Source organism: Pinus tabuliformis, chromosome 4_1 (assembly GCF_031772625.1).
Source record: "Pinus tabuliformis cultivar Carrire ecotype Pingquan chromosome 4_1, CPIR1, whole genome shotgun sequence".
NCBI lineage: Eukaryota > Viridiplantae > Streptophyta > Pinopsida > Pinales > Pinaceae > Pinus > Pinus tabuliformis.
Window position 1 is genome coordinate 649,276,163 of NC_142303.1, and position 14,357 is coordinate 649,290,519.

Consider the following 14,357-nt stretch of genomic DNA (forward strand, 5'->3'; position numbering starts at 1 on the left):
TCAAACCAAGGCAAATCACACTGCTTCTAATATTGTATTTACTCGATCTTAAATTAAATTGAAATGCTGGACATGAACTGCACACCCTAAATTAAATTACATTAATGCTGGAATAAAAACCTAATTTTCTAAAGGTAGATCTCACTGCTCAATTCAATACCATAAACTAGAAATGAATCATACATTTAACTTGAATCACACAAAGCTTTTTTAAAATGAAACTACTCTGCTTAACTAAATCACACTTGCCTCAAATCACTCTCACTGCTAGAAAGAAATCAACACTTCTCGGTCTTGAATATCACTGCTGGAAAGTAAATTTCACAATGAAAATGAAACATCTACGTTCAACTAAAATCACACTATTTAACTGCCGGCTTTGCATCATGTTGTTAGACTACTTTAGACTACGAATGCTAAAAAATAAACACACACAGCAATCACAACTTGATCTTAAATACACAACCTTGGATGGAGTCACAATGCTTTAAGAAACACACACAATTTGCAATATAAACACAAATTCTATCCTTCACACAATGTTGCCATATACAATTGCGATTAGTACCAAATTGAAACTTCACTCATCCAACAAATCACAAGTTAACTGCTCAATGCATACAGGAAGAGATTCATTCAAAACCCTCACCATATCCTGTGAACTAGTGCGTGCAAATTGTTATAACCCGAGACACGTTCTGATCAAAGGATATTTTAATTGCAATTACAATGAACTCGACTCTTTTATGAGGAACAGAGCATAGCTCTCTGTTGGAGATTCAGGCATGATTTATATGATAATTGACAATCTGTGTATTCAAAACTCTTGATCCCTTTATCTATTAATGAATGCAATGTTGTAACAATTACAAACACTCCAAAATTAATTGAATACCTCACGCAATTGCACAGGAAATTTTATCAATTCATGCATTAATTGAATAAAAGATTGATACTATAGAGGTATCACACAACTATCTACTTAAGCACTAAAAATGAAGCTCTCTCCCAGATGATGGCGAGCCTAGCCATACCTAGGTGAGCTTAAACTACTTGCAGTAAAAGAAAAATGATTTAGAACATTCAAATTGAGAACTTACAGTAGACCATGACTCGCAATGATCTGGGTCAAAACATAGCCATATTGTATTATTTGGAACAAAGTCTTCAATTACAAAGCATAATGTCTTACAGCAACTTGACACTTAATAACTAGCACCAATTAACTCTCTGCTACCACTAATTAACTCCTCTAACTCCTTACAAACTACAACGTTGGCCTTTATAGGCAATAATTCATATACAAAATAGCAGTAAGTCCATACATGGAAAACTCAACAAATTAATACTAATCCAGGCTCTTTGATCTGATCCCAAATCAACCTGATTTGCTTGAAACAAATACGTTCAACCAACTGCTATCATTAGCGCAATTCTACTTTGGAGAATCCTCATTATGGAAAACATTGAGCTTGGCTTTAATCAAGATCTCCTGAGCTGTGTGTGTATTCAACCTTCTAGAAGTCATGAGGATGTGGAAGAAGTTTACCAGGTCATTAGATTTTTATCCAAACCGTAGTTGTGGCCGAAAAATAGGCAAATCCGAATTTGACCCGATTTTGTACTTAAAACTGTGTTGGAATATTCCCGTGACCGTAGCTCCTTCATGGTAATGAATTTTGCCAAACGGTTTCTGGGTTATATGAAAGAGGGTATTTTGAGCGCAATGCAAGTCTCGGAATGTCGAGATTCTTCACCATTTGGTCACAAACTTCATATTTTCACCTACAACAATCTCATTCCGTACTCAACTCTGCAGTAACTAGTTTAACTGCCTTGTGAAGAATTTCAGCGATGGAACTCTTCGGAAAATGAACTTAGCGAAACTGTCATTAGTAAATCATGACAAAATCATCTTTAATCATAGAAAATCTAAGAAAACTAATGATAACCAACCATAGAGTGTAAAATATGTATTTGGCGACAAGTTATGGAATTAGGGTATGGAACGAGTTAAAAACATAGGGTTTTAGGGTATGAATGGTGATATTGAAAGATGAAAACATGGGCATATTTAAGGTCCAACAATTGCAGGTGGTCTCCATCTTGGGTTTGGTCTCCCTATACGGGGTCTAAATCCTCTAGAGGGCTACATTGGTACATGTAGGGTGTATGTCGAGAGACATGGGCCTCCACAGCAGTAGGCAACACTCCATGGATCCCCAGAGATGTTTAGAGATTGCTCGAGGTTCACCTATTGGACGAGGAAAATGCACCTGGTTCACTTTTGCCCAACCAGCCCCACAGTTGTACCATGCACTTAGAATATGACCTTGGACTTGTATGTTTATGTGGCATCACTTACACCATCATCTAAGCCCTTACATATGTACTACAGGCATCTTCGACTCACTTGGAGACCCATGAGGTCACTTGTGTGCCCTCACAACCATTGGGAACACCACAGGTTTATTATGTGGAGAACAAGGGGCCAACCCCTTGTCCAATACTTTTGGAAGTCCAATTCATCATTTTGGCACTTACAGACTTCATCAGGCCTCTTAGAGAGCCCAACGACATGCATTATTGTTTATTCGACCTCTTGGGAGACTTGTTATTTTTATTATGAGCTAGTTTGGTGGGCTTGTCACCAATAGATAGTTATTTGCACATTATATTTAGTCGATGGGCTAATGTAGGCTCAAATTAGGTAATTCAAACTCCTAATGAGTGTATAAATAGAAGAGACATGAATTCATTTTGTATCATCACTTGGATTTGGAACTTGTATCTCTTTAGAGATTTTCGCTATCCTTTTTGGAGGACAAATTTTTTTAGCATGGAATGAATTTTGATGTTTGGATAATTTTCATATGTCTTGGAGCTTCTTGATGGCAAGTTTTTTGGATGGTTGGACATATTCTTATACATGTAAGTACATTTCAATGCTATTCTTTCTTTCTAATTTTGTCACATACATTGTTGCTGGGATTTCGTTGTACTAGCGCTTATTTGTTGTATCTCTTATGCAAAGTTGTAGAAATTTTGTTTTTGGATAGTGAATGCTTCATGTATGGGCCATGTATAATGAATGAATGTTCCTAGGGATGTTTCATTATTGAAATTCATCTTGATAAGCCATTTATCTTGCAAAACGAAGTATAAAGTCTTTGAAGTTGCTTGTGTTGCTACCCTAGTGCCAAGCGAAGTTGTCTTTGAGGCCTCCTTCACCTAGAAAATTAGAAGGTCCATAGTCATAATTCTACCTAACTCCTTTCTCCCCAAAGGATTAGGCATTGGTCCACCCAAAGGTGATCATCTCAAACCTTTCTCATCCAACTCCCTCCGTTTCTAGGCCTAGCCCATTAGGTCTCCTAGGGCATCATTTATCTTGCAAACTACCCATAAAAAAAGTTTGATCTCTTGGTCCCTACTCCGCTGGTCTATCTCCTAGGTGCCCTCCAATTTTGAAGAGATTCTAACAGTGGGATTTTGAGATATCTCAAGCCCTAGCCTCAAGATTGAATCTTGCGCTTGGTTTCCTTAGGCTAGAAGCCTCATTGGGACCCTCATATTGTCTTGCATTAAAAATTCTTTATTTGGTCCCTTTCCCCCTCCAAAATAGGTCAAGCATATCATTGGTTTCTAAACCCTACCTGCTTGACCTGCCCCTGGCTCCACTTGGTTCTGTGTGGTCCCATACACTATTAAGGATAATTCTTCACGGATCACTGGGAATCCAAGCTTTCACAAGAATTTCAAGGCCTAGGAACCTCCATTATAAGATAGATACCCTAAAGCTAAGCCTTGAAATTTCCCTTAAGCCTTTCCTTGAGAGCTTTAAACTTTGCCTCCAAAGCAAGAAAGCCACATATTTGAGCCTCTCTTGTTAATAGTTTTCTAGGATCACCCCTCACTCTATCATTGGTCTATCCATTTAGTGATCCTCATCATAAAGGGTCTCTTGCCATAGGTGAAAGCCCGTAAAGAGCAGGGAGCCTTAGCCAAGGTGACAGTGGGCTATTGCTCCATTTGTTGCCCTTAGCCTAGTAGCAGCCCTCCAAGGATCCCCTTTTATGACCCCTGCAAGTTTGAAACTTTGAGTGGTAACAGGTCCCATGCTAATCTAAGAAGGAAACTGTCCTGTCGACACTGCAACACTCTGGTCATGACTGAACACCTAATATACTCATACCAAAACCTCCTCTCCTGTAACTCTCAGCCATAATATGTGTGATGATCGAGGCTATGCCCATCCTGCCAAGGTGACTCAGCAATGCCCGCACCTATCACTCCATGGTTGGCCCCAATCCTGAACAACCACCTACCTCGCCATATAATGAAGACCTCGGTGATCCTCCATATGTCAACCTGATAATGAACCAGATCACTTACTATCTTGACCATACTCACTAAGTGGTGGAGTGTCCCACCGATCAACTGGATCCCTGGATCCCATACCCATACTGGAGGTCCACGAGTCCCCATCCTCACTGCCTGTTGCTGTGGCATGCTCCTAGATATTGGTACCCCCTGTGCGTCATCCTTGACTCTTGTACGCCAATGGATCGACACCCAATATCAAGGATTTGTCCTGCATATGACAAACTGCTCTACTCTTGCCAAACCACACGTTGAAATTTGCTATCCCAATGCCTGATGATGTACCCGAACACTACATGGAGCCTAGTCATCCTCCTGCTAACGAGGACTACCATCCCTTGTACCTCGTGCTCACATAACACCTCGGGTTGTCCTACTGATAGTGCGCCCTATATCTCACTCATGGTCACCTCCCTAAGCTTGCCCCCATCAGCTCATGCCCTGACCAAATACCACCACTAAGAAGTCTACCCTTAGATACTTTGTGTCCCAACTAACTGTCTTGAGCGAGCCTCTCGTGTCCTGCTGCTCGTGATGAAGGTATCAAGGGACAAAACCCAACTCCTCTGCGCCTGCCAACAATGTAGAAGTGAGAGAGGCATGCAAGTCCCCATGGATATCATCAAAAGATGCTGATCCACGTCGTCATCGTTCTTGGGTGTCTGGTACCCAATGGCATGCATGTCATCTCTATTAGGCGGTCTCCCTAGCGTTAATGCTCCAAAATCCCAATGGTAAGCATCAAACATCACTACATACGGCCAATCATCCCTGCGCTCCCTTGCATATGTATCTTTGTGCCCCTTGGCACACAAATGCACCCAGTTACACACCTTTGAGCACTGTTGGACACCACTACCAGCTACCATATCATCTTGAATCATCTCATATCCCTCCTGTGACGAAGTAGCTGTCACTCCATGCGAAACCTTGAGTTGGTGTGAATTGTTCCTACTCCAAAGTGCTAGCCCGCACAACACAACACTCCTCCGTGCACCTCTATGTTCCTCTGCAGGACACTGAACTTTGTGGCATGACTTTGCGCACCACCGAACACCTACACTGACTGCCGCACCACCCTGCATCCTCAACCATCCCACATATGTCCATGCGTCCGCTACTCTTCTAGTGAATCCACTACATGCTAACGAAAATGATACTACTGTGCCTAGCCTCAGTAGCTCCTGTGTCCAATATGCCAATAAGAGAGCATTGTCTCCATACAATGCCCTGATTGATGGCCTATTGATGGCACCTCCTCCGACCAGCCCCTGGCAGAGTATGTTGATCATCCTACAATCCCATGTATTCCCAACACCCTCGGACAACCTGTGGAGTCTGCGTGCTCCCCTGTCAATCCAAACCAACACTAGTGTTAATGGAGAGTTGAAGGCGTGTGGGCACTCGGCCACCGGATACATCGTATTGCTAATACCATCAGTAACCAAGCCCATGTTGTGACGGGGAATCCCACCTTGATCCCAACAATAATATGGCCCTCGTACTCCCCTAGTAATCCACAATCTTTGCTGAAATACGGACATGGATGTACCCAACTGCCTAACCTGCTCCATCGGGTACCACCTTAATACTTCTCACCATCCAATCCCAAAGGAGGGATCGAATGTACAATCCCCTATGTACGGAACAAGCCCTCCATGATGACATTGTGCCATACTCAACTCAAGCTATTGGCCCATGCTGACCTGGTCATCCCCTATGATCTGTATAGACAACTTCGCCTCTCTCCATCCAATGCATAAGGATAAGATAATAACAATGTGGATCCCGTCAACATGCCTCTGAAGCAAACTGTGTTAGAATCCCAACGTGTGCTCCCTGTGTTGCCCCTTGTCAATGTCTAGCACCAAGGGCAGTTGCACATCCTCCTCCATCACGACCTCAACTTGAGCCTCCAACTGCTCCTCCATCGACAACCCATCATATAAAACATCCTCACCAGTCAGCTGTAGGTCATTGTCGTCCAGCAACTCTGTCATACATCTATACCTATATCGGGTGCCTCTATACCTATCGGCACCTCATCAACAGTGGGGATGTCTCCTAGGCTCCAGCACCTCATCAACCTGTTGTGTGTTGCTATCACTTGAAAACTCAACCACGACCCCTGATACATCATTAATGGACACCTCAACAACGGATGGCACCTCCTCAACGGTGGACACCTTTGTGTCTCTTGGCACCTCGTCAATGGATGGCCCTATGGGTGTATGCTCCACTCTCTCCCCCAAGGTGTCAACTGGTGCTATCAAAGAGGTCTCCAACAATGGTGACTCCTACGCCACACTGGGTATATCGATGTGCTCCTCACCATCCTATGTTCCCTCAACATCATGCTCAACCTCCTCCACAGGCTCCTGATATCTAAAGCCAGGCCTCCCCAGCAAAAGCGCCCCCTAGTCTCATCCTCTAACTGTCCCTGTCCTGCTTGCTCCTTTTGAGGATCTGGTGCCTTGATATTGTCGACTTTCCCCACATGGTGTAGATCGATGCACCCCCACGACTTGCGCACCTCTAGTTTCTCTATTGTAAGGATGAGGAAGGATCTGGTCCATCACCTTCCTCAACTGGGTCAATCTCTCATCGTTCTAGTGGATTCTACCCCAAAATTCCTGCATACTGAATCTTCCTTGAACCATGGGTTATCTATGGTTTAACCTGTGACTATGCATACATGCCCAAACCTCACATGATCTAGTTGCCTACCCCATCGTTGGCTAAGATCCTGGCTCTGATACCACTGTAATATTCCAAATTGAAATTTACAGCAAATAATAGATGCATGAACTAAAATACAACAATAAAAATTTGAACAAAAGCACAAATAAGGAAACCCCAAAATCTAGGCAATAGTCCTAAGCCATTTTATTAATTATGCATGGAAAATCAAGTACAAGAGGATGAAATCCATAGAACATGGTCTTGAACAACAAGCAACGCAAACCCCAGGTTAGAATGTGTAAGACCATTTGATAGAATTGCGCCAAAACTATAGCTCGAACTTGCCCAGAAACTCCACAGTAAACTGTTGAATGGAACTGATAGTCCTGCTCAAAATAATGCCCGGAATGCTCTGAAATTGCAGCCACAAGCTCCTCTCCTCAAACCCGAAAATACCCAAAAAAGGTTTGGCCTATCTCCAAGCCAAAGTCGAACCCACAAAATGGTGCAAATTCCCCAGCTAACTAGCAATTCGCCCTGCTATAAGAATTAGGATTTCAGGCCCGAATATCGCCTAGAAAATTCTGTAAAATTAGTCAAAGACTCCTCTCAATAAACCCACAAAAACCCAAAAAGGGTTTGGGCTGAATCCACCGATCCCCAGTGACCCCCAACAAGTGCAAATTGCCCAATTTGGCCAAAAAACGCCCCACAAAACTGATACTATTGAATTAAGCCCAAATCCACCACTAGAAATCTCTCCCAACTTTGGCTAAATTCTCCCCTGAAGAATACCTCCAATCTCTGACCCTTATCTCTCCTCAACCTCTATTCCTCTAGCCCTTGTGCACTTCCTGAAATGTAGAATTTCGGCCCCAAGAATTCCCTCAACTTAGCCCTGCTAATCACCACAAAATCTTCGGCTAAATTAGGGGAAAAACCCTTGCAAATCCTCTAGTGTTCTGCTCCTTCGTAACTGATCTCCCCACAAGCAATTTGAACCACTTCTGTCCTCTAGAGGAAAAGTGTACCAGTTGAAATAACTTGCAAATACACCCAATGGAAACTCTGAGTTGATCTCTCCAAATTGCCTCACTAGGGAGACACTCGAAATTCTCTGAAATGAGGGTGGAATTCTGGCTCGGAAATTCCTTATGCTAAAAAACGCGATTTTATTGGCTAAGCAGCTCAAGAGAACTAATGTTAAATTGTCAAATGATCAAAGATACCAAATGAAGGCCTCCAAGCTCTATTTATAATTGTTGGCCCTCTCTCCATTGGTGGTCCCCACCTTCCACTAATTTGCACCCCTTCTTTTCTCTCTCTTTTCTCACTAATGTGAATTGCTCCATTGGGTCGAATTTCTTCTCTTACCAACACTCCATCGAATTTTTCTCTCCCCCACACTCCACTACAACTATAATTTTCCATTTCTCCTAAGTCCCATATGCCAAAAATGTCTCCAATGCCCAAATGACAAAATTGTGCTATGCTTAACACCTCCCCAATAAACTCCATTAATCCCCTCAAATGAAAAATCGAAATTGGGGATATTACATGCTCTTTACGATCTTTCACCGATGGAAAGAGTCTCGGTATAAAGGAAATCACTTGAATGATAGGATCAATGGCAAGGTATAATGTGATTTCCAAGGTCCATTCAAAGGAGGGGCTCAATTAATGGTTCAAATGCTTAAAGAAAAGTTGAAAGGCTCCCCAAGAAAAACCTAGGAAGGATGACCTTCAGCTTGGAATATTCAATAATGATGAATCCCTAAGACCAAAACTTTCAAAATCCCTCACTTGTGATTGTCATGTCTATACTAGGATTCAAAGTGAGGCAAATATAGCTCATTCAATGGAAAGATTCAATTGAAGTGTGAGCTTTGGGAGAAGCTAGTGTGGCTTTCCATGTAAAATCCCTTGAGAGAAATACTATAGGAAACTAGGGTTGAGAGATATATTGTCGTAAAGGCTCATCCATTGATCACCTATACTTAAAAGAAAAGGTTTTGAATGATGAACTACAAAATGAAAACCTTCAAGAAATCCCCAAGTCAAAGCAGCTTCAAGGGTTCCCACTTGTTGTGATAGCTATGGCATCAATTTATTTGAAATTCCACCATCAGAATTTGTTCAAAACTGGAGGATGCCTAGAGGAGAGATGAATGAAGAAACTTGTTTGGATGGAATCCTAAAATACCTCCTCCCTAAAGTTTCGCATCAAGCCCTAGAAAATCTCCTTATCCTTAGAAGGACGAAGAAAATAGGTGAAAATATGATATTTCGTTAAGTTAATGTGATCACCAAGGATCCAGGACCAGTGCCTAGCTATTGGGAAGATTGTAGTCAAAATGATCAAGATTTAGGAACTTCACTCTTCAAGGAGGCCTAAAGAAGCAGCTTCACTATCTATTGAGGAAGCTACATGGAAACTTTAGATTGTTATACGTCAATGGCAATTATTATGGAGTTTCAAAGATGAAAATGCAAATTATCCCCTATGAACTGTTACCCACCACCCTCTGGGTGATATCCATAGCAAAAAAAATTCTCCTAGATGGTCCTCAGTTGGCAGCCCCTTGCAGCCACTAGATAGCTCTATGTGTTATTTTCTCCGCCACCTGAGCCAACCATATGGTCCCCTGCCCATCTCTTATGATCATATGTTTGAAGGTGGGCCTTCCAACCCCGAAGTATGGCTTTTCATTGTGTATTTGGATATTTTTGTTTAGTTATCATGGACACTTTTGGGCATGGACTTGTAAGGGGATTCGGCGGAAAGAGTGGGCTAGGTTTGTAGTCGTGTCTCTTCTGTCCAATTTGATGGTTAACCTTGTATCCTAGTCCTATGGGATCTCCTTCACTGGTTGCTAGCTTTAGGGGTGGCACTACATGGGAAACCCTGATTTTGGTTGAGTGGTCTTGCTTCCCAACTCCATATACATCACTCCCCTCAGCTCATTATAACCCCATTCATCACTTTTCCCATCCGGGTCCACATTTGTCCACTGGGTCCACATGGAGTTAGGTTCCCCCTCCCCTTGTCCACACCTTGGGTCGAGCCTAGAACGATGCCCCAGAGGTTGATGCAACTAAAAAGAAAAGAAAAAAGCATAATTTGGACACTCAATAGGAAAGGTACCATAAAATGTAAAAGATGGATGGGACATACAGATTTAGCACGAGGGCAAACTCCAAACATGAGCTCTACCCCTATCATTATGGCCATCACCCTGGTTCCTATGGCCCCTCATATTGGCCCCTTACATCATTAAGGAACCCATGATTATCCCAACCCCTCGTGGGAAACAAACTACCCCACCTTAAGCAAGTATCCACTACTATAACCTACATATCATGCTCTCATCCCCTGTAGCCCCGAGTGATTGCAAAAGAAAAATCAATAAAAGGAAAAAGGCATATGAAGAAGGATGGAAAAACAAAGGTCGGGGTAACTCATGTACCACGATTGCTCCCTCCTACATTCATATACCCAAGTGTGGCCTTCCCCTATTATTGCTACCTTTGTACTGTGGCATGTGGCTTGGAGCCTTCCTATGATGCCCCACTCCATTTCATCATTATATCACATGCCACCTACCACTTGATGACATATGACCTGCTTTAGAGGTTGAAACTAATGTTGCGAACATTGGCATCGGGATAAAATCAGAAAGGGTCTGAAAAACCAAAAAATCGTAAAAATCGGCAAACATTGGCAAATTTAAGATACCATAAAAATATCTAAAAATTGGCAAACATCGACTAGGCCAAAAAATCATGATTTCGAGATAAAATTGGGATGTTATCGAGATGTTCGCATCACTGGTTCAAACCACCTAATAGAGTCCTTGGTTAACCCCCTTATTGAGCTTGGAGACACCTGTACATGCTATAGCTCCCTATAGAAGGGCATGCCACTATGAAATGTCCACTTGATTCCATGATTTGTAAGTTATTTTACTCGATTACTCTAATGATTTGTTGTATTGGAAGGCGAGGGGGCGCATTGGATCTTATACATGATTGCAGGTGGGTCTCCATTTCAGGTTTGGTCTCCTTATATGAGGTCCAAGCTCTCCAAAGGGTCATATTGGCACTTGTAGCGTCAGCGTTGAGAGCCATGGGCCCCCACCATAGCAGAGAGAAGATTGCCAATTCATGGATCCCTCAGCACCATTCATTGGTTACTTGTGGTCCACCTTTTGGATGAGGATGATGCACTTGGACCACCATGCCCAATCAACTTCACACTTGCACCACACACTTGGCAAATGTTCTAGGGCCTAGATGAGGATGTGTCTCACCATGAGAGACAAATGGAGGGCTTATGTCATCATTATGGCCTTTACAGATGGTATACAGGCATTATTGATCCACTTGGAGACCCATGAGGATGTCATTGTGCCCCCACACCCACTTGGGAACACCACATTTGATTTGCTAGGATATCAAGGGGCCACCCCCTTGATCACTATGTTTGGAGCGTATTCTCTCACCTTTGCACACGTTGGACTCCACTAGGCCTCTTCAATGGCCCAATGACTCATTGTATCTACTATTCTTCCCTCTTGAGAGGCTTATCTTTGTATTATGGAGCTATCTTGGTGGGCTTGTCACCAAATCATGTCATTATTGTACATTATTTTATTATTTGGGGCTCAAATAGTTATAATTAGGCAAATCGAACTCATTAGGAAGGATATAAATTGATGAGAGCTCATTTGAGCTTGATCATCACATGGATTTAGATTGGTATCTCTAAAGATTTTCACACTTGCTCTTCTTGGACAAAATTGGAGTATCTTGATGCACTATGACGTTTGGATTTTCACTATTGTCTTTGGAGCTTCTATTTTTGTGAAGATGATGAATGGATATACTCTTCTCTCTATTGTAAGTGCATTTTAACGCTAGTTTGTCATCTTACTTGTCTAACACATGGAATGTTTATCATTGTTCTTGTAATTTCCCTAAATGATGCAAAATTCTTGTTAATTCTTGAATAATCGATATATTGCATGTGTTACTCATTGAGAGGGGGAGTGAATGTTCTTAGGGGCACCCTAAGAGGTTAATAAGATTTGAAACTTTATCTATTTTGTAAATCGAAGTATAAATCCCTAAATGCCCTGGTTGTTGCACTTAGAAAGGCTATCAAAAGTCATCTAAGGCTCCTTAGCATATGAAAATTCAAAATCTATGTGTATCTTGACTCCATTAGGCCCAAGAGACAAGGCATTGATCCTCGCATTCCTTTGGTGGTCAATATAATCTCTTGTTTTCTTCTATCTTTCCAAATAAAGCCATAACCCTAGTAGGCTCCTTAGGGCATCATACGAATTCCATTGTAGCCATCAGAAGTTGATGAATATTGGTCTAGAGTTGTGCTGGTGGGTCCTCGAGAAGTCCTCCAAATTTGAGGCCATTACGACGATGGAATCTCTAGATATCCCAAGCCCTATCTCGGAAATCATTTCCCTAGTTTGTCTTTGGTTAGTGGCTTCATGAAGATCATTGCACTCAAATTCTAAGAGAAAATTGCTCCTTTGATCCTCTTCTCCTCCCTAACTCGGTCAAGTCCACCATTGTTGCTCAATCTCATACCCTTGACCTAGTTTGGGTCCACTTAGGCTTCTTTGTGGTCTCGTAACCTTGTAAATTTAATTTCAAAAGGATTGCATAGAAACCCTTTCCTTTAGGATTCTTTGATCTTGGGTGCCTCCTTCTAAGTAGCATTCCTCAAACCCTAGGTATGGAAACCCTCATAGCCCTTCTAAGAGAGCCATCCACCTTGCTTCCAAAGAAAGTAAGCCAATCATCTGAGCCTCTCTTATGAATAGGCTTTAGGAATCACCCCACATCCTATCATTGATCCATCTATTCCAGTGATTCCTCTCGTACCGGGACTCCTCCCATCAATGAAAGTCTGTAAAGAGCAGGGAGTTTTAACTGAGGTCACAGTGGGCTATCACTCCATTATTGCCACTTGACCTAGTAGTTGCTCTATAGGATCCCCTCGTAGGACCCCCACTAGTTTGAGCGGTAACAAGAACATTCATTCATTCCTTGTCCAATGAATAACACACGCAAAAATATCTTATAGTTTCAATGGTTCCACTAATTTGCATTAATTACGACACATTATTTCACCATACGAAAGTAATTCCATGCATTAGCGTCCATTAAAACATAAATATAACATTATATTGCACTTACAAGACAAAGAAGAATATATCCATCCACAATCTTGCCAAAGAGAAGCTCCAAGAGAGATAGTGAAAACTTTCCACACATCAAAATGCATTTAATCATCCAAAATCATTCCACAATTACAGGTTTGAATTCTTTAGAGAGAAATATCCCAACTCCAAGTGATGATGAGTTGCAAATGAGGCCTCACTTGTATTTATATGAGCATCTAATGTTTCGAATGGGTCAAATTTGCCTAACAAACCCCTAAAAATGACTCTAATGTGCAAAATAAGACCTTAATTGGTGACAAGCCCACCGAATAGCTCTATAATATGAAAATTAAGTTTCTCAAGGGTGCCGAAATGGTAATACAATAGCTAGGAGGGTCATTGAAAGGCCTAGTGAAGTCCTTCATGTGCCAAAATGAGTGGAAGGGCTGCAAAAATAGTAATGAGGCGATGGCCTATTGATCTCCAAGCAAGTGACCTGTGTTGCTCTCAAGTGGTTGCGAAGGCACAAAAAATCCCCATGGATCTCCAATTGAATCGAACACGTATGTATCCCATCCGCAAGGGTTGGAACAATGATGCAAGTGCTCCCTTTGTCTCCCACGGTGAGACAAAACCCCATTTGGGCCCTGGATCAACTGTCAGGTGTGTGGTGCAATTGTGTAGTTGACTGGGCAAGGTGGTCCAAATGCATCATCATCATCAGACGAGTGGAACATGAGCGAGCAATGAATAGTAGTGAAGGATCCCATGGCATGCCTATCTGCTCTCTTTTATAGTGGAGACCCATGATTTTCAACGCACACCCTATGAAAGCCAATAAGACCCTCTGAAAGGGTTGGACCTCGTATAGGGAGACCAAACCCCAAAATGAAGACCCACATGCAATCCTGTATAAGATCCAATGCATCTCCTCACCTTCCAATACAACAATTCATTAGTGCAATTGGGAAAATGAGCTTACAAATCATGGAACCAAGTGGGCACTTCATAGTAGCATGTCCTTCCATAATGGGCTTTAAAGTGCACAATTGTCTCCAAGTTCAAAAAGGAGGTTAATCAAGGACCCCATTGTTAAATTTTCAC